Here is a 23,592-nt window from a genome sequence, read left to right as displayed (position 1 = left end):
CAGATGTCTTTTTACTCGGTAACTTCTGAAAGACACCTCGTCTCGCGTTGCCCACCTCACCACCTCCACCCCAGCACCTATGCAAATGCAACATCATATTATGGTGTGTTTTACTAACTCTAATAGAGAAAAGCTTAGTCATACAAAGACAGAGTGGGAAAAGGGTATCAATATTCGTAAACCACAGGGCATTTGCAGAGGTACAGATCCGTAAAAAAACAGATATAGGGATAGTTATACACCCTTTCAAACATCTTCTAGCCACAATGGAAAATAAAACCTTTACTTTCATCTCTCCATTTGTAAAAAGTCAAAATTCTTAAAATGTGAAACTGCCTTGAACTATTTATATGGAGTCTATGAGTAGGAAGAATGTTTATGAACTTGAAATGTACTTATCCTTATCTCTCATTATTTAAGTGGTTTCATAATTTTCATTAAAGATTACACAAATCAGATTAGAATTTCATATTTTTCTAAGTAAGAATCATTTTAATTTTAAAAATAAATACAGAGCACTACTGGTAGAAATGCAGTGTTTAAGAAGGCTTACAGCCACTTTGGGAAAATAGTTCATTTTGAATGTAAATAATGCATTTATCTCGTTTCTATGCACATTAATGGTAACTTCATTAGGGGGCTAATAGTGGTGAATATATCTGTTCACATCCTGCAAGAATATTGCAGAAATATTCCTATATATCCTGTTTACCTCTATCCAATTTCCATTTTTGTTGTTGCTTTGGATTTTCCTGTATGACTGTGTTTTTATGTTATATTCTGTATAATTCTATTATTGAGTGACTTTTCATTGTTAATTTTCTGGTATAAAGTAGGACACGAAAAATAAGTTAGTTATATCTTTATATTTACTTTTACAGGTGTCATTTTATTGGCCTATTTCTAAGTATTTCATGAAAAGATTTTAGATGTCAAAACCTGCAGTTAATGTTTCTGTTTAGAAATACACAAAATAATACCTTTGACGTTGGCAACTCAGATGTATTATTCAGCAAAACAGCAATTACTCATTGTTTTGCACTTACATGTTAAGAACTATTCGACACTTGGTGACACAATAACAAAATTGCGAAGTCAATTATATTTAAAATAGACATCCTAATAAAACATACACAACCAACTCCTTTTACTCTTTTTGAACTGTTTTGTTTCCTTTTTCTGACTGTTTACAGTCAAATAGATTATGTGAACGTTAAACCTAAGTATAATAACTGATTCACACACATCATGAGAAAAGAAAAGTTAGAAAATGGGAAAGGGGTGTAATATACAGGGAGGTGTATTCCTGAAGGCACCAGAACCCACCTAGGGAGGAGCCAAACCTTGTATATTTTTGGAAATGTACACTATGATGTTCTTTTGCAATGTCAATCATAGGGGCAAACTTTGAAAGAGCAGTGTCTGGCAAAATTTAAAGCAAAATTTAAGCTAGATGCACACTAATAATTCTAAGCAGAACTAAAGCAATAAAATTCAACTAGAGTCTCTTTATATTTAAGAAGAGAGAGTTTCAGGTGGGACTAGTGGTTTGCTTTATTCTATTTTAATTGCACAAGAAGCATTTTTGTAACTTGAACTTCCCAGTAATGAATTCTACTTCTCAACCCAGCCTGCAGCCTGAATTGAAGTTCCCATCAGAAAATTAAAATGTTTGTCTGGATAAAATAACTTCTAAATGAACTCTCTATTTCTTTTCGTTTCTTTTGGTATTTTCTGCAGTGTAGCCCCTCGCAATGATATTAGTTCTAGTGTGGGAAAATATTATAATTGAGATCTGGTAAGTTATTTGCAGACTTCAAGTTTTTCTTTACACTGTGCTGACATTTAGTACAGCCCTGGTGAGGAAAACAATACTACCATTCAGAGCTCTAGACGTAGATTTCAATCGACTTAAGCGGGCACAATGAAACTTGGTCATTCACTGGTTACCCATATTGTGTTCTCAAATTTTCTCTCAGCAAAAGTATAATGACTCAGTATTGTATGGTTGCATAGACAAGGGCTCGGAACAAGAGACACTAGTTTTGTCTGACGGTGTGAGAAAGTCGTGAAGGGATCTTTTCTTCCAGATGGTGTTAAATTCAGCTGCCTTTTTAACATTGGCCTTGCACAGCAATCTGCTGCTCCCCTTTCACAAAGACTGCGCTTGGTTCCCACTAGTTAACATGCATACTCACGCAACCTGCAACTTCACTCCAACTGTTTTACAATGCAGTGGTATGCTAAATAAACTTGATCCGGTTTCTGCCAATGTTAAAACTAGCTTTCAAAGAACTACTTAACTGATATTTACACTTCTTTTGACTTAAATGTACATGCCTTTGGAATATTTCAGATTTCAAAGAAATATCACCTTATTATAAGGTCACTGTAGAGATGTCCTCAGACACCCTTCAGACCCATGCTTGGATACAGTACCTCTCTTCAACACACACAAATAAAACAAAATGTCATAAGTTTGATGTGTAATAGAAAAAAGAAAAATTGGAACATGTTGCAGCAAGAGCAGTGGAACAGCAAAAAATAAAATGAAAATAATAACATTGAAATGTATTTTTATTGATCGATAAGTCATGTAACATTAGTATGATACAAAGCAAGTTTGATATGACAATGGCAAACACGTAATTATAATATTGTTTATTTTCCTTAGATGTTATATTTAACACATTTACATAAAAGACCAAGATGTAGGCAAAAGCTTCAGTAATTTGACTCCATTGAGTGCTTTCAGTAAACAATAGGTTTCCCCAGCAAACATCTTATTGCCTTAATTGAACCTCCTTGAGAAAGAAAACCACACACTTTGTAATGTAAATGTTAATTGTAGTAGACAATGGTTCTAGGTAAATAGCACCCCTGGACATGAAGTAAATGAAAGGAATACAGGCACTTAACAATGAAAGGTTGTTTGCACAAACAGTGCTTCAAATGTAAATAAACAAGGGTCTTCTCAACGGTCACTACAGTAGTTAAAACTTTGGCACGTGTTCAGCGGCCAAATTGAGAATTTACGTTCATAAAGTCTCTCAGTTTCTAACTGAAATTAACAGTGGTTTTTCAGGCTTCTCCAGTCTGAACTCTTATAAGGAGTTGCAGCTACAAAGGAAATGTAATGCTTTTGAAGAAAAGTTGTGTATTTGGGATTTGGGATTGTCAGTAATCTAGGTCACGTGGAAGATAACAGGCCATTTTGGGCATTTTCTTATTACAGTGTTTGTGTTTGTGTTTATTTTTAAATGCCTATACAAATGTTTGCTTGGTGACACGTGGAAAAATGAAAGGACTTTCATGAAAAGATTACCATGGGGACCTCCCAAAGTTTCTGCTAAGCATAGTCATTTTAGATTAAATAAAAATGGCTGTTTAGAACACATCTAGCTGGGACTATACTAAAACAACCTTTCATCACACTGTTATTGTGGTCACCTTTCTATAGGTTGATGATTTTATAGTTTTACTTCCAGTGTATGTCTACTAGCAGAATTAGGCCAACTTCCTGGATATATCATGTTCAGAGGTAAAGAGCCTGATGAAGTGATAATAATGTCTATTACAGAAGAGATAAGTATTTTAAATAGAACCCCCTTCCCCAAAACAAAAGCCAAAAGGTGGAAGGCCAAAAGTGCGGACTGGCAATTTGACATGAGGGGCAGGCAGTCATGGGACTTGCTTGGAACTGCTTTCTACTAGCTTTCCTTAAATATTGAAAATCTCAAGCAAAGAAGAAAGCCAAACTTAATTATGGCCAGATTAAACAGCGGTTATAAAATTAACAGAATCAGACAGTATGCAGCAGCTACAGACCAGTTGGTGCTGCCATTTGGGAGGCTGCAGATGGCTGTGGGTGGGAAATGCCTCTACTTTCTTAAGCGATGGAGATGAGTATGGTGTGTGCACTTGATGTTTTTTTCATACCCCCACCCCCCAACAGGGCTGTCTGTCATAGGCTGCCGGGCCCGCTTTACCACTTGCCCCCGAGCGTGGGAATCGGAGCGTCCTGCCGTTCACATCTCCTGCATTCCGTTTAGCGGAATCAATTAGGCAAGACAGACCCTCAGATTCCCCACCCCCTTTCCATTTTTGTCAGGTCTATATACGTCCTAATTATTTCAGTTTGGGATGCCAGAGCTGTTTCCTGGATAGACCTGATCATCCTTAAACAAAAAGAGAGGAGGCGCACACGTGGGTTGTGGCGTAAATGTCACTTTCATTTCCAATGCTAGGCGCAGAGTAAGACAGAACATTTTTTTAACACTTTGACAAGAGGGGAGGCGATCTCGTCTCCATCATGTCTTTCTGCTTCAGTAGCTTCCTCAAGGAAACCCTCTTGGAACAGAGAAGCATCTGTCCTTGTATTTTGAATAGAAGAATAAAAATCAGCCTTTGCTTTTTTTTTCTTTTTTTGCATTTTCCCTTCTAGCTCTATGTCCTCAGTAGATACAAATGATTAACCTTCCAGTATAAATTTTCTGAAAGTCTAATTTCATATAATTTGACATACAACCCAAATACATGTAGTTTCCAAGCATCATCTTTCAAATTTTTCAGGGGAGGGGCCTCAGAAGGGAAGAGCCTAAGTCCACATATTACCAAATCATTTTTAAACTAGGTACCAGACATCTCTACAACAGCTGTCTAAGAAAAAAACCAACCTCATATACAAACTTTTGCCTTAAAGCAAGACAAACTGCGCAAGCCTCTTTCCTCATTAGCACCATACAATTCTCCTTTGCAGCTGTAACAACCCCTCTCCAAGTACCTGGCACCTTTATATTTTGGCATATGCGTCACTTAATTTCCTCTAACCCCACCTTTAATCAAAAGGCAAAAAAACAAAAACAAAGTTAGATTCAATAAGTATTCCTGACCTTTCTGGTTTTTACTGTCTCTCGGTTGTAGTCTCTCATTCTCACACGCTCCCCGGCGATCTTGAAGGAGTTTTTACTTTCGGTTATCTAGCTTTATGAAGACCAATACACTCATACAGCTAGATAACCAAAGATAACAACTCGCTTCCCTCACGCGCCTCTGTCTTCCTTTGATCAGACTCCAGGTCCCGATCTTTCCGACAGCACAGAAGGGTAGTCCTCCAGGATACTCGCCGCGCATAAGATTCCTCCTTGTATGTAAATATGACCTGGTTTCTGTCTGTGTGTGCGGCTAAACATCCAAACGAGATCTGTTGCTTTCAAAGTTTATTCCGAACTTTTTTTTTTTCCTTTCAGCAAGTAATCTCCGGCAGCGTTAGCCAACAATTCATCTATTAATATCAGAAAATAAAACCAGCTATTAAGGTGCAGCAAGCGGTTACGAGTGAGCAGCAGCATCCGTCCCTTCACAGGCCTCTATTTGCATTGTAAATTGCTTCATTCTCACGCAAGACTCTTTAGCCTCCCTCTATAGAGACGTATAAAGCCAACGGCAATTTCCAGCGCAGGGTAAGGAGGAAGGAAAAAAACCATCCCATTCTATAGAAGAAGTGACAGCTGATTCAAGGATCTGCTCCCGATCCTTTTGGGTTAGGCACCATGAGCTTTTTACCAAGCGGTGGCAGCTTGATTGCACATATCTTGTGTGTGTGTGTTTTAGGGGGAAGATCCTCGATTTCACAGGGCTTCTAGGCTGGGGAGGAGAAGATGCCGTCTTGCTGGCGTGCTGCTGCCCCCGGTCTGAAAGAAGGAGAAAAGGGCCATCATTGGAGGGGCTTTCACGGCCAAAATGTGGACCAGCCCGGCAAGGTCAAAGGTTCGAGACCGCGGGAGACCAAGGTAATGATGATGTCATGAGAAATCTCAAGTACATGGTTATTGATATGCATCAGTGATCAGCCAACTGCCCCACGCCTGCTGCCCGAGCAGTGGCAGCGGCGGCAGCAGCAGCGGCAGCATCGCAACAAGCCCTATTTTCTCAATCAACATCTCTTCCGCTAGCATTCCCGACTGCTCCTGGAAAAGCAACCCGCGGCCTTTTACCTCCTCGGTGCTAGTGTAGATCGCTCTAATATCCAAAGACTGGAAGAAATCTCTCTCTAAGGACAGATAAAAGCATTTCAGATCTGGGAACGTCTTTGCCTGCATTTCTCTTCTGGCAGATTGCATGGGCAGACAGATGAAGGCACTTTGCTATTGCTTAAAGCAGGGCCTTGCTTTCTGGGGCTGGGAATCAGATCTGTATTACGCAGTGAGTCGATGTGTGATTACATTGACAATTTGCTCTGGTGGTGTGTTTTTAATGGCTTCACAGCTCAGGCATGTTTGGTATCTACGTACCATGGCGATAGGGTCACATATTTGGTTCTGTAAGTACAAAGTGAAGGCTCTAAGCAAGCCGAGTTCATCCTGGTTTTTAAAAAATGACTCTCTGTGTAGGGTGTGTGCCTTAGAATGTAGCACAGGTAAATACTGCAGCAATAGTTTCTAATGGTGACCACAACTCTGCTGTAATAAAAATGCCAAGCCTTTGTGTATAGTTTCAAACATCAATTTTCATATAGAAAGACAAAATGTACTAGTCTTCCTTAGGAAATTATGAAAAAAATATTGTTACCTCGTCAAAAAGACAGGTAAAACACCTGGATGTTAAGAGCATAACTCTACCTCCCACTCTCCCCTCCCCCACCCTCACCTCCACCTTTCTCTCTAGAGTGGAATATTGTTTTATTAATTAGCCTCATTCCTTTTCTTAGGACTTTTCAAAGTGTGAATATGATCACTTAAAAGAGGTTTTTTTCTTTCCTCACCTTCATAATGGGTAATCTATGTCTAATGCATCTATAATATGTATAGTTCTGATGGTCAAATGCTCCTCAACAGAACCTCTAAGGACAGTCCACATAAGATGCATATTCACCATGGGTGAACTTTATGGACTGTTTTCCAAAATTATGAGTTATGTTTGGTGGTATTACCATTCTTTAAAATATATGCTACAAGCGAATGTCATAAATCTTCATATTCATTTCACACATCACTAGTTTATCACAATACTCTCATTTCTATAGGTTAACTATTCTCCCCAATGACTAAAACACTTTCAGAAATAATGCACACTCTTTCATTAATTCGGTAATTTATTTATTTAGGACGTGAGTGTGACTATGCTTACCAAATTAAATACAGAGCATACATATGTAAATCCTATAGAAAAGACTGATGAGTAAAGGAAACTAGAATTGCTAAGAAAAGCTCCCAATCAAGAGTTCAAACAGTATTACACCAATTAAAGACATGATTTAGCAACACAGATGCCAACATTTCCCAAGGTTTTTTATAAATTTACTTTTTTGGTGAGCACTCTAGTCCTGATTATTTAGAAAAGACAAAGCTATGGAAATCACTCATCTATTTTTCCTATCAAATTTTGGTACAAGAAGTACAATTAGAAATGGTGGCATTGGGTTATATATAAAATGTACATGCAAACTACAAACTAGTTCAGAGAAACCCTCCCATAGGGTTACTGTTCCTCCCTGAACTACGAGGTCACAACATAAACTACTGGATAAGAATTGAACACATCACTGTGGCACAGGCCACTTTCGACATTAGGTAAAATCCTAACGAGCTTTGCTGCCTTGGAAGATTGAGAGTATTTTGGCCTTGCTTTCCAAGACCTAGAAGCAGAATCATTAGTGATCTGGCATGTACTAAATAAAACAAGCATATGATCAGATTAATTTAATTCCTTAAGTTAAAACCCCAAGAAATGCCAGATATTTTTAAAATATCTTTTTTGCTTTATATATGTCTGGATGGGGGTTGGTGGAAGAAGAGAGACGTGATACATGTACGTCTGTGTGTGTTCATCACCTCCATACTTGTGTGAATTTGCAAATTAATGTGGTTATATTTCCACATTTAACAATTAAATGCACTTTTAGAATACAAGTAACTATCATGAAAGCCAAGACACTGAACATATGAGATGCTTCTACAATTAGAAGCTACAGAAAATACTGTCTTAAAATAGCATCTTCTAAGGCAATGCCACATAGTCATATCAACTGACTCCAAGACTGGCCCCCATTCCTGTCACATATACCCTCATTCATTATGAGAGTCCCAAAAAGTGAAAATAGCCAACACAATGATTATGGGCAGTCTGTTCATTAGCCATATAGCCAATTAAATATTTTATCACTCCATCATCTTTCAAGGTATGGAGAAATAAAAGATACACAGCAAGGCTTAACACTGAGCACCTGATTGTTTTGACTATTGCCAAGGTTCATATGGTGGATTATCATGTACATTTCAAGGACTATATTATTATGTAGGCTGTCAGACAAGTTAAAGAATTGTGCTGCTCTAAAGATTCCTACCAATGTCTGCCACACATTGTTATGAGCAACTATTAACACCTACCTGTTTTTATTTCAGATATCTTTGCTTTTCAAAAAGCTATTTAGCTGAGCCACAGAATACCTCTTTTGAAATCTGCATATTGAAGGATATACTGAATTCAAATGGCTTGCCTGCTCATTCTCTAATAAATGCCCATTAATGGCCAGCAGATTAGGACGTGATTGTCATGCTTGTTTTCTAATCTTTTTATAGGTCTCCAGATGGCTGACACATGCATTGAAACATCCTGGTTTTCTTGGGAATAAACAATCTCTGCTTAAATTAAAAGTGAAAAGTTATTATTTTCCACATATTTGGATTAGAATTATGCACTCCATAAATGCAAATACATCAGGTTTGCCACTAATATTTAGAACACTTCTCTGAATCCTATGCAGACTACTGCAGAGTATATAAAGAACTGGCCTATCACCGAAATCTCTTTTTAATATTGAATTCGTATGATTCTCATGCATGCAAACCACAGTGCACTAATACAGCCAAGGCTACCATTTTCTCCCTGAAAGCTGTTTAATTTACAGTGATTTGTATAGTTCAGGCAAGGTACTTGACTGGCTTACTTTCTAATAAAAGTGTCCTATTATTTCTTCTGTATCCTGAATTTCATTTTTATAGGCAGTTGCAGGTTATGTTTGCATTATTCTTGATATATAATATACAAAAGTTACCTACGGGAAAAAACCCTGCATATATGGGAACTTAGATTTTTCTGGACTCGTATCTATTGCATGAACTGGGAGATATGTAATACACTGCAGGCCTGCCACCCAGTAAATAATATTCTATTTTGATTTTGTACATCACTTTGATTTTATCAAATGTAAATTTTGAAATTACCTTTGGCTGGTTGAACTGTCTATTCATTTTATGCTTCTTTGTAGTCTCATCTGAAAAACAGCGAAGAAAACAAATGTCACAGTTTAAATATATATATATATATATATAAAATCATGTCTACATTTGGCTTCATTTAAAGTATTGCAATTAAAATGCCAAGAGATTCCGGAAAACCCCAGTACAATGTATCCTGGGCTTTAGCACCCACAGGGTTAAACATGCTAATTTGCATTTAAATGGAGACATGCATGATAATAGGAATGCAAAATATGCAGAATCTGGAGGGGTTTGGGAAATTAATATTTTTCTTTCTTCTTTTCTTTTTGGCTTGGAAGGAAGAGGGACTCTTAAGAAACATTAGGGATTTGAACATTGTAACCTGCCATACAAAAGAGGAGGGAGAGTACTTCCATGTAAGAATTTTAAGACTGGAACAAAGTCGTATTTTCTAAATGTTTAAGAAACTGAATTTCCAGGCCTTTCAAACAATGGGAATCCCTGGATAAATATCTAATCCATTAGAAAGATGCAAATAGTTTACTGTAAGGCCACAGCACGGTGAGATGTGCATTCATATCTATGGCTCCTGATTGGTTATTTCCTCCAGTAAATCAATGAATAATGTAAAACCTGATTGCTGTAAAGTGGTGGATTTTTTTTATTCCCTTCCTCCCATCCCCCCACGACTCAATATTCAAGAAGTCCTGCACTCCCGAAAATTGGTTGCTTTTCTTTCATGATTTTTTTAATGCTTATTGTTATTTTGGAGTGGCAGGGTGGGGCTATCAGTTTTGCAAAATGAAAGTACTGCACTGGTTCGATTATGCTGACCATGGGAGCTGGTTTCCCCAGACAGTGCTCTAATTACTGGTGTCAAGGTGGGGAAAGAGGGTGGTGGGCAAAGGTGGGCCTGAGGAGAGGGAGGAAACTGGATCCGACCCCGCCGTTCTGGGCCTATGGCAGCTACAGCTCCAAAAGACCCCCCCGGCCGTGGCCGTGACTTGACAGGGCCTCCGGTCTAACTTCTGATCAATTCCACTGCGGCCCTGACCTCTCATGACAGTCCCCCATTCAAGCATCTGGGGTACATTTGCAAGAGAAAACGACACAGACACTAACGCAAATACGTTGCCTGGGTTCCCACCGCCCGGGTTCCCTCAGACAATTCCAGGCCAAGGAAGGAAGGTCTTGCCTCCCTCTGCCGGGTCTGGGCTCCAAGCAAACCGCAGAGACCGGGCTCTGCTCGCATACCAGAAGCGTCTGAAACGGAAACGCTCCAAGTCCCAATAACTAGCTGCTATGGTTGCATCTTGATCACAGTTTGAACTTGGGATAACCCTGTAAAGAGGCCTCTCGCTTTCCAGAATCCAAAAGGCAAAGAGAGAAAGGAAGTGGAAATCCACCAGGTCTACTTAGTTACTGTACGTAAGTTTCTACTGGAATCCAATCAGCCCCTCACTTCACTGCCAGGTAATTGCAACTTTGAGGTGGTTAAAAGAATTATTCGAAATGCGAATCCTGAATCCAGGAACGCAAAAAACAATTGTATCTGGCTCTAGATTTACGAGAGCAAAGTCCTACCGCCACCAGCATAAAATCACATACAGAATTCCCCTTTCCAACGAGAAATTTTCTCCTGAGTTGTCTGGCCTCTCTCTGCAATTGGGGGTCAGGCAGCCGGATAATTAACAGTCTTGGTTCAGACAACTCAAGAGATCAACAGGTTTGGCATCCGAGACTCACAGTCAATTAGCTGAAGCAAAGCCCCGGCCTGGCGCTCGGAGCGGCCCGCTGCGGGGCTCTGCGGGCACCGGCAGGCTGGCGAGGCGAGGAGCGCGGCGCGGGCCGCGGCGGGCACTGCTGGCCCGCGCCGCCGGCCGCGCTGCCGCCTGCGGGCCGCCACGGTACTCACTTGCTCTCCTCCCTGCGCCAGGCACTGCTGCCCCTCAAATCCAGCTGGGCAGGAATCGAAGCGCCGGCCAGAAGACAAGATCCAGAGTCACAGGGCGGCCGCAGGACATACACAGGCTCCTTTCGGCGTCTCAAAAAAAGAAAATTGTTTTTTCAGATCATTCCTCTCCTTAGCACATTTAAAACTGCCGCTCAATTCCACACGGTGATTCTTGCTTGATTGCGTCTAAAATAGTTTAAACGGATCTTCCCCTCTGGGAAGAGAGAGAAGGGCGCAAAAGACGAAGGAGGAAAAAAAAGCCAACTTTTCCCCCCCACGCCAGGCACTTGCTCCGTGAGCCTCGGAGTGGAGAGTGAAGTGGTGTGTGCGAGGCTCGGCAAGTTTTTGGGGGGGCTGTCCAAGGTCTAGTCCAGCCCCCTCTGCCGAGGAGGACGTGCTCTGAAACTCAACCAATTTCCCCACTGCTTTTGTTACTGATGAACTGAAGCCCTATTGTTCATCCATTGCCACGGTCTTTTTCAGTCCCCACACTACGTTCTGCGTTGCCAGAGATAATGAATTTGCACCCAAACCTCTCATAGTCCCCTCCTGACAGACGGAACAAATTAGAAATGTCTCGTCTGAAGGAGGGCAATGGCTACATTTTCCTATTGTAGGATGCAAAGCACACATTTCTTTGGAAACTTCTTTTGCCTTTTCTACCTTTTATTTTCTTCTCCCTCTTTTTCTTTTTTCCTCCAGTTTTTTTCCCCTCTTGATTTCTTTAGACTCTTTTTTTTAAGAATAGCCCTGTCTTGTTTTTCCAATGCACCATTTTATGTAACTTGTGGATCTTTTCTACCGTCCTTCCTTCTTTCCTCTCCTTTCTTTTTTAAGGACTCCCTTTGCAATTTTATTTACAAACTTGGAGAACGACCTTTTGACTTGCAGACTTTTTTTTTTTTTAAAGAAAGGTCTTTTGGTTCAAGTCCCCCTTCCTCACTCCTCCCCCTCTTTTTGTTGTGGTCGTTAAATATGTTTGGCTAAAGACAAGAAATACATTATAAGGATTTTTATTCTTTAAACTCCAGAGCTATTCAAAAGGTACCCAGGATGCGCCATAGGGGTTATCTATTTGAGGGGGAAGAAAAAGCGTGTGTGTGTGTGTGTGTGTGTGTGTGTGTGTGTTTTCCAGGGATAGAGGCAGAGAGATGTGGGAGGGTGTGGGTGGGAGTGTGCAGGGAGAGAAGGGTGGGGGCCTTGAGGGGAAGGTGGGCTTCCTGGAGCACGAGCGGGGAAGCTGTCAGGGGTGTAGGCACGAGAAGGAAGGTGCAAGAATGCGTCTGGCCGAGGGTGTCTTGCACCCCCGGGCCTGTTCGCGCGCCCGGCCCGGGCGAAGCCTGGGCGCGGGTGGCTGCGCGCGCGGGCGCTGGTTCCGAGCCTGCGCGCGTGCGACCGGGGCGGGAGGGGGCCTGTAAAAATGCAGACGAGCGGCCCGTATGTAAATACGGCCCGGGGGGAGCGCGGAGGCGGTAATGAGAGCGGCGGGCGCGCGGCCCCGCCAGCGGCCCCCAGCTTTCCCGCCAAGTGCAGCCGGAGGACAGACAGCCATGCGTGTCCTTGGCGGGAGGGCCCCGCCCGCCGCGCGCGCCCGCCCCCCGCGCACACGCACACTCTCTCTGGCAGGCGTGGGGCCCTGTGGCCACGAGCATGTCAGGAAAACAAAGCTAGGGCTGCGAGGTGGAACGAAGAAACGGCGGCCTTGGCGGCCAAGGGCAGGACTGGGAAGCCGAGACCGCGGCCTCCGGCGCTCCGTGCTGGCCAGCCCGCGGCTCTGCCCTCCGCCCCCGGCTCCGCACGGCCCCGGCCCACAGGGGGCCGAGGACCATTTCTTGGCCGCCTAGAAGAAGGTGGCGAGCAGAGGCGGGGGCGGCTGTGCACCGGGAGGTGCTGGCGGCCCCCGCCCGGTGCGCGGGCACGCACACGCCGGCGCGCCTGTCCCGAGGGGCGGTCGGGAGGCCTCCCTGCCGCCCGGCCGAGAGCCACGGCCACCGCGCCCGGACTGCGGAGCTCCGGGGGGAGAATACACCAGGCCGAATCCGGCGAGGCGCGTCCCGGGCTGCGGCCCCGCAACGCCTCGCACCCCAAAGCCCCCTCCGCAGACAATGTAATCGGAGGGCCTGGCTGTGCAGAGCCCTCGCCGCCCCCTCCCCCCCTGCCATTCAAATGGGTGAGACTCGAACTCCAGCCCAGGAGCTCTGGCCTAGATGGCCCCGCAGATAAGTCCCAGAGTGGCCGTGGGGAGCCACTGATCTCTCTCTCCTCTCGCTCACAGCGCCTGCCTCGGTGCTCACCCGCCCAAGCACCTCCCCAACACACACATACACACACACACACAGGACACTCCCATCACATTACAACGCACGCTAATGGAACGGCTGTAATGAAGCCGACGCGCATAACAAGTGCACAGGTAAACAGGTACCGAAACGAAAAGCCCCCACCAGTCGACTGGGCGATTTACCTCTCCCTACTGGAAACACGTGTAGCTTATCGTGTTTTAGGAGTGATTTGCTGTTGTCTGAGGTCTCCCCCTCCTCTTCTTGTGGAGAGAAGCCAAAAAAAAAAAAAAAAAAAAAAATCATGTTCCATTGTCAGAGTCTTCTTTCTGATAAGCTACCCGAGCATTGGTCTAAAACGTTTGGGGATTTGCTTTGGTTTATCTGTTGGTTTTGGTTTGTTGTTTTGGGGTGTGTTGTTTTTCTGAGGACAGCAAGAGAACGTGTATTTGGTGGGGCTGGAGGCGCAGAACGAGAGCCTGCGCGCGCGGCCGCAAGGCTGGTGAGGCTGGCAGCCGGGCAGTGGAGAGAGAAGGCGGAGGCTCGTCCTCCCCCGGGGTCGCCACGGGCCCCCGCGGCCCCCTCGGCCTGGGCTCGGCCACCGCGCTGCCGCCGCCACACTGGCGGGCTCCGCCGGCTGCCGCTCCGTGTTTTCCCCCATCCCGGCTTCACGTTCAAGGTTTAGCTGCGAGGTCACGTCCATTGACGTCAGCTCCCTGTCTCCCTCTACGTCCGGCTACATTTACATACATCAAGGAAATTAGGGCATTAAAAAAATATGCAAATCCTGCGCGAAGAGGAGCCGGTGCATTCCTGGCGCGATCGCCTTTTATTGAAGCTTTTAATTAAAGGGGCCAGTTGGCGAGCCCCTGAAACAACCGCCAAAACCCCCAAAAGAGAAAAATAAACGCTGTAGCCTTCGGGAACGGTTGTTTCGGCTCCTGTTCTGTGGGCGGCTGAGGACCGCCGGCTGCCGGGCTCGGAGAAGAACAGGTTAGAGGAGGCAGCTCCAGCCCATGCATAATCAGGGCTCCGCGGCGCCTCCATTCTTTCCTCCTCCTCCTCCTCCTCCTCCTCTCCTCCTCCACCTCTCCTCCTCCTCCTCCTCCTCCTGCTCCCGCTCCTGTTGGTTCCAGCGTGTGTTATTTTTAATACTGATGCATATGTAAAGATATATTTGCATTTTTTAATTCGCGAAAAGTTCAGGTTGTATCGTTTTGTTGATCCTCCACCCCCCTTTTTCTGCTATCTTATTATGTCTATCTGTCTCTCCTGTCCCTTTCTGTCTGTCTTTATTTTTTGGCGAGTGTCTGCTGCTGTCTCTTACTAGATAATATGCACAGTTGCCTCCCTGCTTCTGTTTATTTAAGGCTCCAAATATGCACATCTGTCATGTATGTAATGCCAGCTGTATAACCTCTTGGTTTGGTCATAAAAGAAAAGACACATTTTTTTTTTTCTTTCCTGACATACCCCCTTGATCGGCTATAATGCCCATCGCTCAAGGCTCAAAGTTTGTCTAATTAACTTCATATTAGCAAAAACACAGTTCGGGCAAGTGCATTTGAGATAATATAGGTATAAAGGGAAGTGACTTGAAAGATTTCTAAAGAATTTCTTTGCTGATTAACAGAGAGCTGCGGCATTCACTGCCTTACTGCTCTCTAGCATTTCTTCTTGCAAAAAAAAAAAAAATCTATTTTAAAATCTGTAGACACAGGAACGGACAGCCTTCTGCAAGGAAGACATTTTCAACCATGTTGTACCTTATCTGCTGCATTCAAAATTTATTGTTTCATTTTTATCTTAATATGGCTGGAAAAAAAGGCACATTATCTTGACCGAAAAACACCCTTAAGTCCTGACTTTGAAATGAAAACAAATAAACAAAACAGTTGACTATATTAATCCAGTTGATTTGCCCTAAAATACACAGGCCTTGAGTTAGATTTCAAGCAATGTAATCTTGTTTATAAGGTCAGATTTTCCTTCTTGGCAATATATCTGTTCAGCACAATGGCTTTTGAAAAATATATATGTGTAAAGTCCACTTTTTAAATTCCCCCAAAGCTATCATTTTAAAAAGACTGAATCCATAATTGCATAGCCACAAAGAACCGCAAATATGCACACATGCAGCTTAATCAGTTAAACAAGTCCAAGTACATGCACAGGTAATTAGTTTTCTTATGAATGACTTACCTGCAAAGAAAGACTCAGCCCTCCCCAATGGCTTTCATGTATAAATATTCACAGGTATTTTCCCCCATTTTAAACCTAGAGCTGTATGCCATCTTTCATGCTGGACTATCCAGCATCCATTTTTGGCACCCTTAATTCTTATGGCATTTCCAGCCTTACCTCTGGCTGTAGTTTTTCCAAGCCTACACTAAAGTGCTCATATGATATGTCACCCAATAAAAAGTGGTCAGATGGCTACACGTAAAACATTAAAAAACGGAAACACACTCATCCTTTAGGTTTGCCCTTACCTTGCCATATATAGCAAGATTACGTTTCCTAAAGTACATTTTCAGCACATTTTATGACTAGTTGCAGGATTCCACAACTGGTTGCAGAATTGCCGGTTTCTGGGGGGCACCTGGCTGAGTGAAACAATTCGGCAGGTTAAATGTCTCTCCGAGTTTGGCTGCAATTCAATCGTGCGTGGCGGTTTGTTCCTGCCTGGACTCTCGCACATACCTGCCCGCCTTTATACAGGCATCAGGACAAACACATCGGCCACATTGCAGGGCATACAGTGGCGGTGCATATATTTAGATGGTAGTAGCAAGGAATGTGTGCATGTAGGGATGTCTGTGCATGCATGTGTGTACAGACGCATGTGTGCGTGTGCGCGCGCGCGCTGTGTGACAAGAGACACAGAGAGGTACACCTCTTATCTCTGATCTCTCTGTAATCTCCTTTTCTGTTTCTAATCTCCCTTATTGGCGCATGGTAGTAACCTGCAGCATCTGAACCGGCACCGTCACTGCCGTGTGCGCACTGTGGCTTACCCCGGGGGCCGATGGCTCGGTGGCTCGCTGGTTCGGTGGGTGTTGTGGCGGAGGGTTGGTAGCGCCGCTGCCGCTGCCGCGGCGGGTCCGGGTGCTCTGTCCCAGCCCGGCAGCCGAGCGCGCGGTGCCGGAGCCCCCTCCCACCCCGCCCTCACCCCCATCCTCCCCTCCCCTCTGCACCTCCCCCCCCCCCCCCACCGCCCCACATTACCATATGGAGGCCGAGTCCCTGCGAATCACAGCAGCAGCGGGCGGCATTTGAATAAGCCCTGCAACCCAGCGCAGACCCCAACTCCTCCGCAGGCGGCGTGCCCTGCACCAAGGGCCACCACTCCCGCCGGTAACCTGGCAGCGGCCGACACCTCCCCAAAGTGCCCTAGGCGCGCGGAAGAGAGGGTGCTGGGCCTCCCACTTGCTACTTTTATATTAACTTGACTGATAGGATCAGACAATAAATGGGGGGGGGGGGACACAGAGAGAGAGATACACACACAGAGACGGGATGGGGGGCGGGGAGAGAAGAGGAGAAGAGGGGAAGAAGAGAAGGGTAAGGAAAGAGGAGAGACGCTGTGGCGGGGGATTGTAGGGGAAGGAAAAGACAGCCTGAGGAAGGGGGAGAAAGCGGGGGAAGGAGCCCGAAGGGGTGAGTGAAAGAGAAGAGTAAAATGGGGAGGGAGTGGGATAACGATGGGGGGGGAGACACCCAAATATCTGAATTTGGACTTTCCAAGCTAAAAATACTACCTCACTGAACTTCACAACCTCCAGTTAGACACGTGTTTCTCCCCCCTCCCACGTCACCGAATGATTAATTTGCTGTCTCAATCAGAAATAATAATTTAGAATTGTATAGCAGATACAGGATTTAACGGAAAGGAGCCAATTTTGTGAAACATACCAAAAGGCGTGACATTTAAAGATGATGTTGGCCACCTCACGTTAAACAATTAAAGCTTGCCTTGAAGACTCAGGCACTTGCCCAGCCTTGTCCTCCGAGACAGGGAGACCGAGGCCCAGAGTCAACAACAAGATGTGTTCCGAAATATTTTGGACTTTTCTTTCTTCCTCTTTGATATTTGATTCTTACATTTTTCTTCTTTAGAATTGATTACGTTTACCAAAAAATACAGGTAAAGTGTGGGTCTTTTTGTTTTTACTGCAAAATATCCCCACATTTTTACTGAAGATATAATTTTAAACGTTAGTTTAAATACATAGCCGGTTCCATTTTGCATACTAACTCTTTCAATAACTCGAGGTTCTGAATTTAGCGTTTTCAGTGCAGTCTCAAAATCGGAGCAGTACGAAACAATCAGAATCAGAATGAAATCTCCAGTCACCTATACGATGTACCCATTGTAAATGTCTCTCTCGGTATTCACAAGCCAAACCACCTCCTTTTGAGACACACAAAAAGAACGCTTCTGATTAATAATCTCTTACGCGGCACACTGAGGCCGAAGGCAGGGAGCCGCAGGACGCCAGAGAAGGGCGCAGAATTCTCAGTGCCTAGAATTTCAATACCGATTCCAAAGATGTGCTAACTGCTAGGTTTCCGAAGGGAAATAATGCTTGGCAAGCAATGCTTTCGGGGAAGACAACCACATCCAAACCCTGGCTCCTTCGTGGGCCGGGGGAGGGGGGCGGTCGCCGTTATCCGGCCTTTCCGCGTGCAGACGTGTGTACACGATGGTATGTAGCTCACGTATGTGGCTAGGCCCAGGTTGCTTTCTTTTCTTTTTCTTCTTCTTCTTTTTATTTATTTTTTTGAGGCAAGAAATTGAAACCGACCCACTCTTTCTGTTGGCTAGCTCCCAGGAAGTTGGGATTTCAACCTCTTGTTTGTTTTTAAAGCTAGTGTGGTTGAATGCCCCGGCTCGGGATTTTCCTGGGATGCTCGCAGTGCCCAGTCGCTGCCCACAGCACAGGAAAAGAAGAGAAAGGAGGGCGAGTGGGTGGCTTCCAGCCGCTTCCGTCGGGGCCCCGCTCTTCGCCCCAACACACCCTTCTTGTTTTCCTCTCCCCGAAGGCGCTCCCTTAGGCCGGCCAGTGTCGCTGCGGTCGTGGCCAGGTGAGCTAGGGGACGGTCCTGGGGGGCAGCGGCCCTCTCCCCGGAGCTCTGGTGTGCTGGGAACCCGCCGGGCGTGGAAGGCTGAGTGGTGCGGGGGGCCAGCGCGGGGCTCCTGGCTCCGGCCAGCAGGGGAACAGCGACACCTACTGGCCGCGCAGGCACTGCGTCGGGGCCGTCGGGGCGGCCCTGGGCTGGGGGTGCCCAGCTGCGTGGACTTGGGAGACCCCAGGACTCTGCGCCCGGGGCTCGGCCTGCCCCTCCGGGCCTCCCCTGCCCGGGGGTAGGCAAAGCCTCCGCCTGTAGAGATCCCCTAGGGGGACGGTAGGACGCGACTGAACGCTCTCGCGGGCACACTCGCCCTACAGCCTGAGGCTCTTTCTTCTGGGGAACCAGAGGGACCCGCAGATGCAGTTGGCCACCGTCTCCTGGTTTTATGAAAGACCCAGGCGGAGGTTGGAGCCCTGACCTCTTTGGGTTCATGACCCAGGCCTCTTCTCCACCACCCCCATTTCAGCGCTGACTAAAGATGATATCTTTACAAATTAGGAACCGAGGAGAGTTCATTATCCTCCCTTAAGAGGGGAAATGTGCGAGTCAAGGACACAGCCTCACACGCAGCGGCTGACGCCAGGCACGCGGGCCGGCCGAGCCCTGCGGCTCGCCAGCCTCAGGCACCTTGAGCGCGCCCTCGCCGCCGCCCGGATCCAGATTTGGCAGCTCTCCTTTGAGAGTTATGATCTTCTTAATTACACCGGAAGTAAAGGCAAATTTGGGGCGGTGGTGGTATTTTCGAGACCTAAGGGTATATATGGATCCTGCTAATAAATGCTTCGATTGTTGGCTTCGGTTAGGAAAGATGAGAGAGGGTGCCAAGGGATGGCGAGGCCCTAGGAAAACCTAGAAAGGATGAGGATGGAAAGAAACCAATTCGTGGATTCTAGATTTACTTTCTCGTATCAATCTTTTATGTTCAAGCAAATGGACATTTCATATGAAAAGGAGATGTAGGTGGTCCCAGCAGTGGACGGAGGAAGGAGGGGATCGAAGCCGCCTCTTGCCCCCACATGCCTCCGCTTCCTGTATTAGATTCTGAGGCTCACCTGGGCCTAAGAAACGTGACTGAGTATGATTTGGGTGTTAACTTGCTTCGATATTAAAATATATCCCTTCTCCTAGAAAGATTGGGCTATCTGAACTAATTTGAATCCCTAAGATTTTTCCCTTTAAAATATTACTCACTAAAAATCCCAGGATTGAAAAAAACCTTTCCACTGAAAATTCGAGTTCATCTTGAAAATTATTGTCCTTTGGATCTAGAGTCTAAAGTGTTTTGAGGAAAAGGGGAGGGGGGAGTCTTGTTAGGGCTAAATTTTTGTCTGCATTTTCTACAATTGCAAAAGTTTTGCTAATTCTGTTTGTTTAAATAAAATTGGAATCTCTTAGTGCCCCTAAAGTCAAGAGTTTTAGATCAAGTCTCTTCCTCTTTTCTTATTAAAAATATCTCTAAAATGCTCAAGAAGCCTGCTCCTCAACTCAGTTTTGCAAGTGTTTTTTCCTTTTTTCTTTTCCTGCAAGTGTATCTGAATGTGTTCTGATATTATATGAATTCACATCCCAGGGCAGGCTCATAGTAGTTTGTATGATGTATGAATAAACCTGTATTACTAATAATGAATAAAATAGAGCTATATCATAGTGGCATTTCTCTCAATGAATCCTGCACCCCATCGCATATCAAAGCCAACTTTTTTCTTGTAAAATGGAAATTTTCATAGGAAAAGAAAATGACTACAGAAAAATTAAATGACACTGGTCACACCACAAGCACCCATCAACCAAATCCAGTTCAGAGCTATCTTGGGGTATTGAAAGCACCTTGAAAAATGCAGAGGTTGAATTTTTTTCCTTTCTTGGGTAGCATTAGGTTTCTAGAATGTAGCTTTAATTTTAACTAGAAAATCTTAGCTCTAATGGGTTCTCACTGTTTCTTTATATTCTTTGGCTTTATTGAGTCTAAAAATTGTTGATTTAGCATTAAAGAAAATAGTAAAATAGAATTTAAATGTCAAAAATGGTGGAATTTCTCTGTATACTTAATCACCCCCCACCAAGCATAAGTATATTAAACCCTAATTAAAGGAATGTTTCTTGATTTAGGACAGAAAATTAGGCCAGTGAAATCGTTTCTGATTCCACAAGAAATGTGAATGTATGCATATTATTATATTATTTGTAATATTATATATATATCTTCACAGTTGTTATTAGTGATGTGTGTGTGAAGTAAGGGTGGAGACAAGGTTTCTCATTCTGTTTAGGTCCTCCTTAATATATTTCTCTTTTAATTCTTCTTATTTAGCAAGAAAATTAAGGAATGAAGACAGGCTAAACCGTCATTAGACTGTGTCTGTGTTCCTTTGTCACACCTGCCCTGCCTCTGGGCTCGCCTGGGAGGGTGTGTGTGTGTGTCTGTGTGTGTATGTACTTCCTTTCCTGCTTGTTGAGGAGCATGAAGGAAGGGAGGGATGCAAGGATGGGAATATTGATCAGAAAGGCACATCACTGCATGCGAAAACGAGAGGGCTACATCCAAAATCCCGTAAATCCCAGCTAGAGGGTTATCTGGGGAGGGGTAGCTGGCAGGCCGATTGCATAAATGGCTTGGGGAGAGGGGAGAGGCTCCCTGCGTCTGGAGCGGCCTCCCTTTCAGCTGCGGTGAAATCCGCAGGGGCTCCATGACGTTTGGCTTCTGGGAGTAGAGCTCCAAGGACACCTGTGTGCATCTGGTTGGAGACAGGGATGTGTGTGTGTGAGTGTGCGTGCGTGTGTGCATGTGTGTAGGGAAGAGTAGGCGCTTCATCAAAATTCATTTGAAAAAATATCGATCCTAAAATTCTGCCATGTCATCAGTTGGAGTCAGTCACCAAGGTCACTAACATATCCCAGGTTCACTCATAGACCACAGCAACATTATTGCTTTTGATGGTACGAATATGGCTTCTTTCATGTCTTCGGCTCTTTATGGTACTTCCTTAGAGCGGGGCGAGGCTCTAGCCTCTCCCTCCTCCCTTCTCGATCCCCACAAACAAAACCATTCTACCACTTGAGCCATCTGCCGCAGGTGTAATGGATGGCAGGGGGCCGACCTAACCACACTTCAGTCTCTTCTAGGTCGTCACCGCTCTGCACCAAACAAATGAGTCCTGTTTCGCCACTAGGGTGCCGAGGTGGATGGTGGATGCTGGCCCCCGCCCCTGGCAGCGTTCGGCGCTTAGAAACCAGAGCCAGCTGACAACACACGAAACACACAGGCACAGAGAAAACGCCGAGCCAACGCGCGCTCCCTCTGCCCCCTCCCGCTGCTCGCTGTACACATGGAGGACACGTACACAGCCTTTACACATTTAAAAGCCCTCGCGACTCTCTCGGAATTCTTGGTTACTTATGACGGCCTTCCCTACTGCACATAGCCCCTGGTGTGTGTGTGTATGTGTGTGTGTGTGCGCGCGCGCGCGCGCGAATGTGCGTGTGTGTTTAAAATGCTTATTGGTAGGTCATCAGCAGCTGATCAGATATAGTAATCCAATAATCTTTTTGAATTCATACAATTTTTCGTTAAAGGTAATTTTCTTTTTTTAAAGAAAAACTGTCAATTTCCTGCTCAAGTCTCGGGTTCCCAGTTTCGGTTCCAGGGAACCGCAGAGCTCCGCAGACCCCGCCTTGACAAACTTTCCCTTTCCAAGGTTTGAGCGAGGCGCAAACTGTCACTTCATGACAGAACAGGGGCTTATTTGCACGCAGGTGTGTAAAAGAAGGGAGCTGTGAGAACGCGCAGCATAGGGAGGGAAATTGGGTAGCTGGGAGCCTCCCGTGGTGGCTTGGAACCCTGGCAAGACGCACAGAGTGCTCCAGGGCAAGAGCTCGGGGTCCAACCTCCCAGGCGCTCAGCATCCTCTTGGCCCCGGCCCTCCGGCTCGAGCCCTTCCCGCCGCCCCCGACCTCCGCCCGCCGCTCGCACACCACCTCCATTTTCATCAACACTTGAGCAGCCCCAGGTAACGGTGCCCATCCTTCCGGCCTGGGCTATGGGCGGAGGCTGGACCTGCCGGGAATCGAACTCCGTTGGCCCCAGAGTACTTACCTCGAGCGAGGCCCTGGCAAATGGTGGCCCAGAAGCGTCAAGTTTCCTCTCCCAGCCGTTGTGCCAGATTTCCCTTCCTGCCTGCCGCTCCCCTCGGCAGGCTCGCCTCTCTCTCTCCCTTTCTCTCTCTCTCTCTGTGTCACACACGAGGATTACTTGTGACTTTTAGAGGCAAAAGCTTGCTTATTCAGAGGAGAGAGGGAGGGGAGAGGGAGAGGGCAGGGAGGCGGGAGGGAGGAGAGAGGGGGGAGAGAGAAGTAGAAGGGGGATGGAGGATGAAGAGGAGGTGGAGAATCAGAGGTAGTGAAGGCGTAGGTAGAGGAGGAGGAGGAGGAAGAGGAGGAGGTGGAGGCATGGGAGGGGTAGGGTGGAGTAACCGAAGATGGGCTGGGATGGGACGGCGAGGAATAAATTGCTCCCCACCCAGCTGCAGTGCGACGCCCCCAGCGTCCCAGGGGAGCCGGTGCGTCAGATCGCGGCTGGCCAAGGCGGGGCTGTACAAAAGCGCCGCGGGACCCCCTTCGCGGGCTTCCACCCGGGCAGCCCGAGCGCCGGAGGCCGCTCCACGCTCGAGCTCGGACCGCGGAGGGCTCTTCTCCGCCCGGACACGGGTGGCTGCCTAGGGGCTCCAAGCTCCACGGAACTTTGCTTTCATTCCCGGGCGCCTGGCCATCCTCGCCTGCGTCTCACACAAGAGCTGGAAGCCCGCGCAGCCCTAGCGCGTCCTCGCCCTGGCCGCCGGCGCCCACCTTAGCCGTAGCCCCCGGCGCGGGCGCCGCTCACTCGCGGCTCATCCACAGCCCGGGCTCAGCCTCAGCCCCGCATCTCTGTTCACATTTGGGGCACCCCCTCAGCTTGTTTTTACAGAGGCGTGTGTGTGTGTGTGCGCGTGTGTGTGTGTGCAGCGCG

General features: G+C 45.9%; 1 long non-coding RNA gene across 1 annotated transcript; it reads right to left on the bottom strand.

Annotated features, from left to right (window-relative positions):
- Window positions 1–2,559: 2,559 nt before the first annotated feature.
- On the bottom strand, window positions 2,560–23,360 carry LOC103547594 (uncharacterized). The gene is made up of 4 exons (XR_544102.2): window positions 22,684–23,360; window positions 11,137–11,265; window positions 9,225–9,274; window positions 2,560–5,693 (listed from the first exon to the last, which is right to left on the bottom strand). It is a non-coding gene; the product is annotated as an uncharacterized lncRNA (long non-coding RNA).
- Between the last annotated feature and the right edge of the window lie 232 nt (window positions 23,361–23,592).

Source organism: Equus przewalskii, chromosome 13 (assembly GCF_037783145.1).
Source record: "Equus przewalskii isolate Varuska chromosome 13, EquPr2, whole genome shotgun sequence".
NCBI classification, from domain to species: Eukaryota; Metazoa; Chordata; class Mammalia; order Perissodactyla; family Equidae; genus Equus; species Equus przewalskii.
Note: the sequence above shows the minus strand (reverse complement) of the source record. Positions and strands in the feature narration are given on the sequence as shown.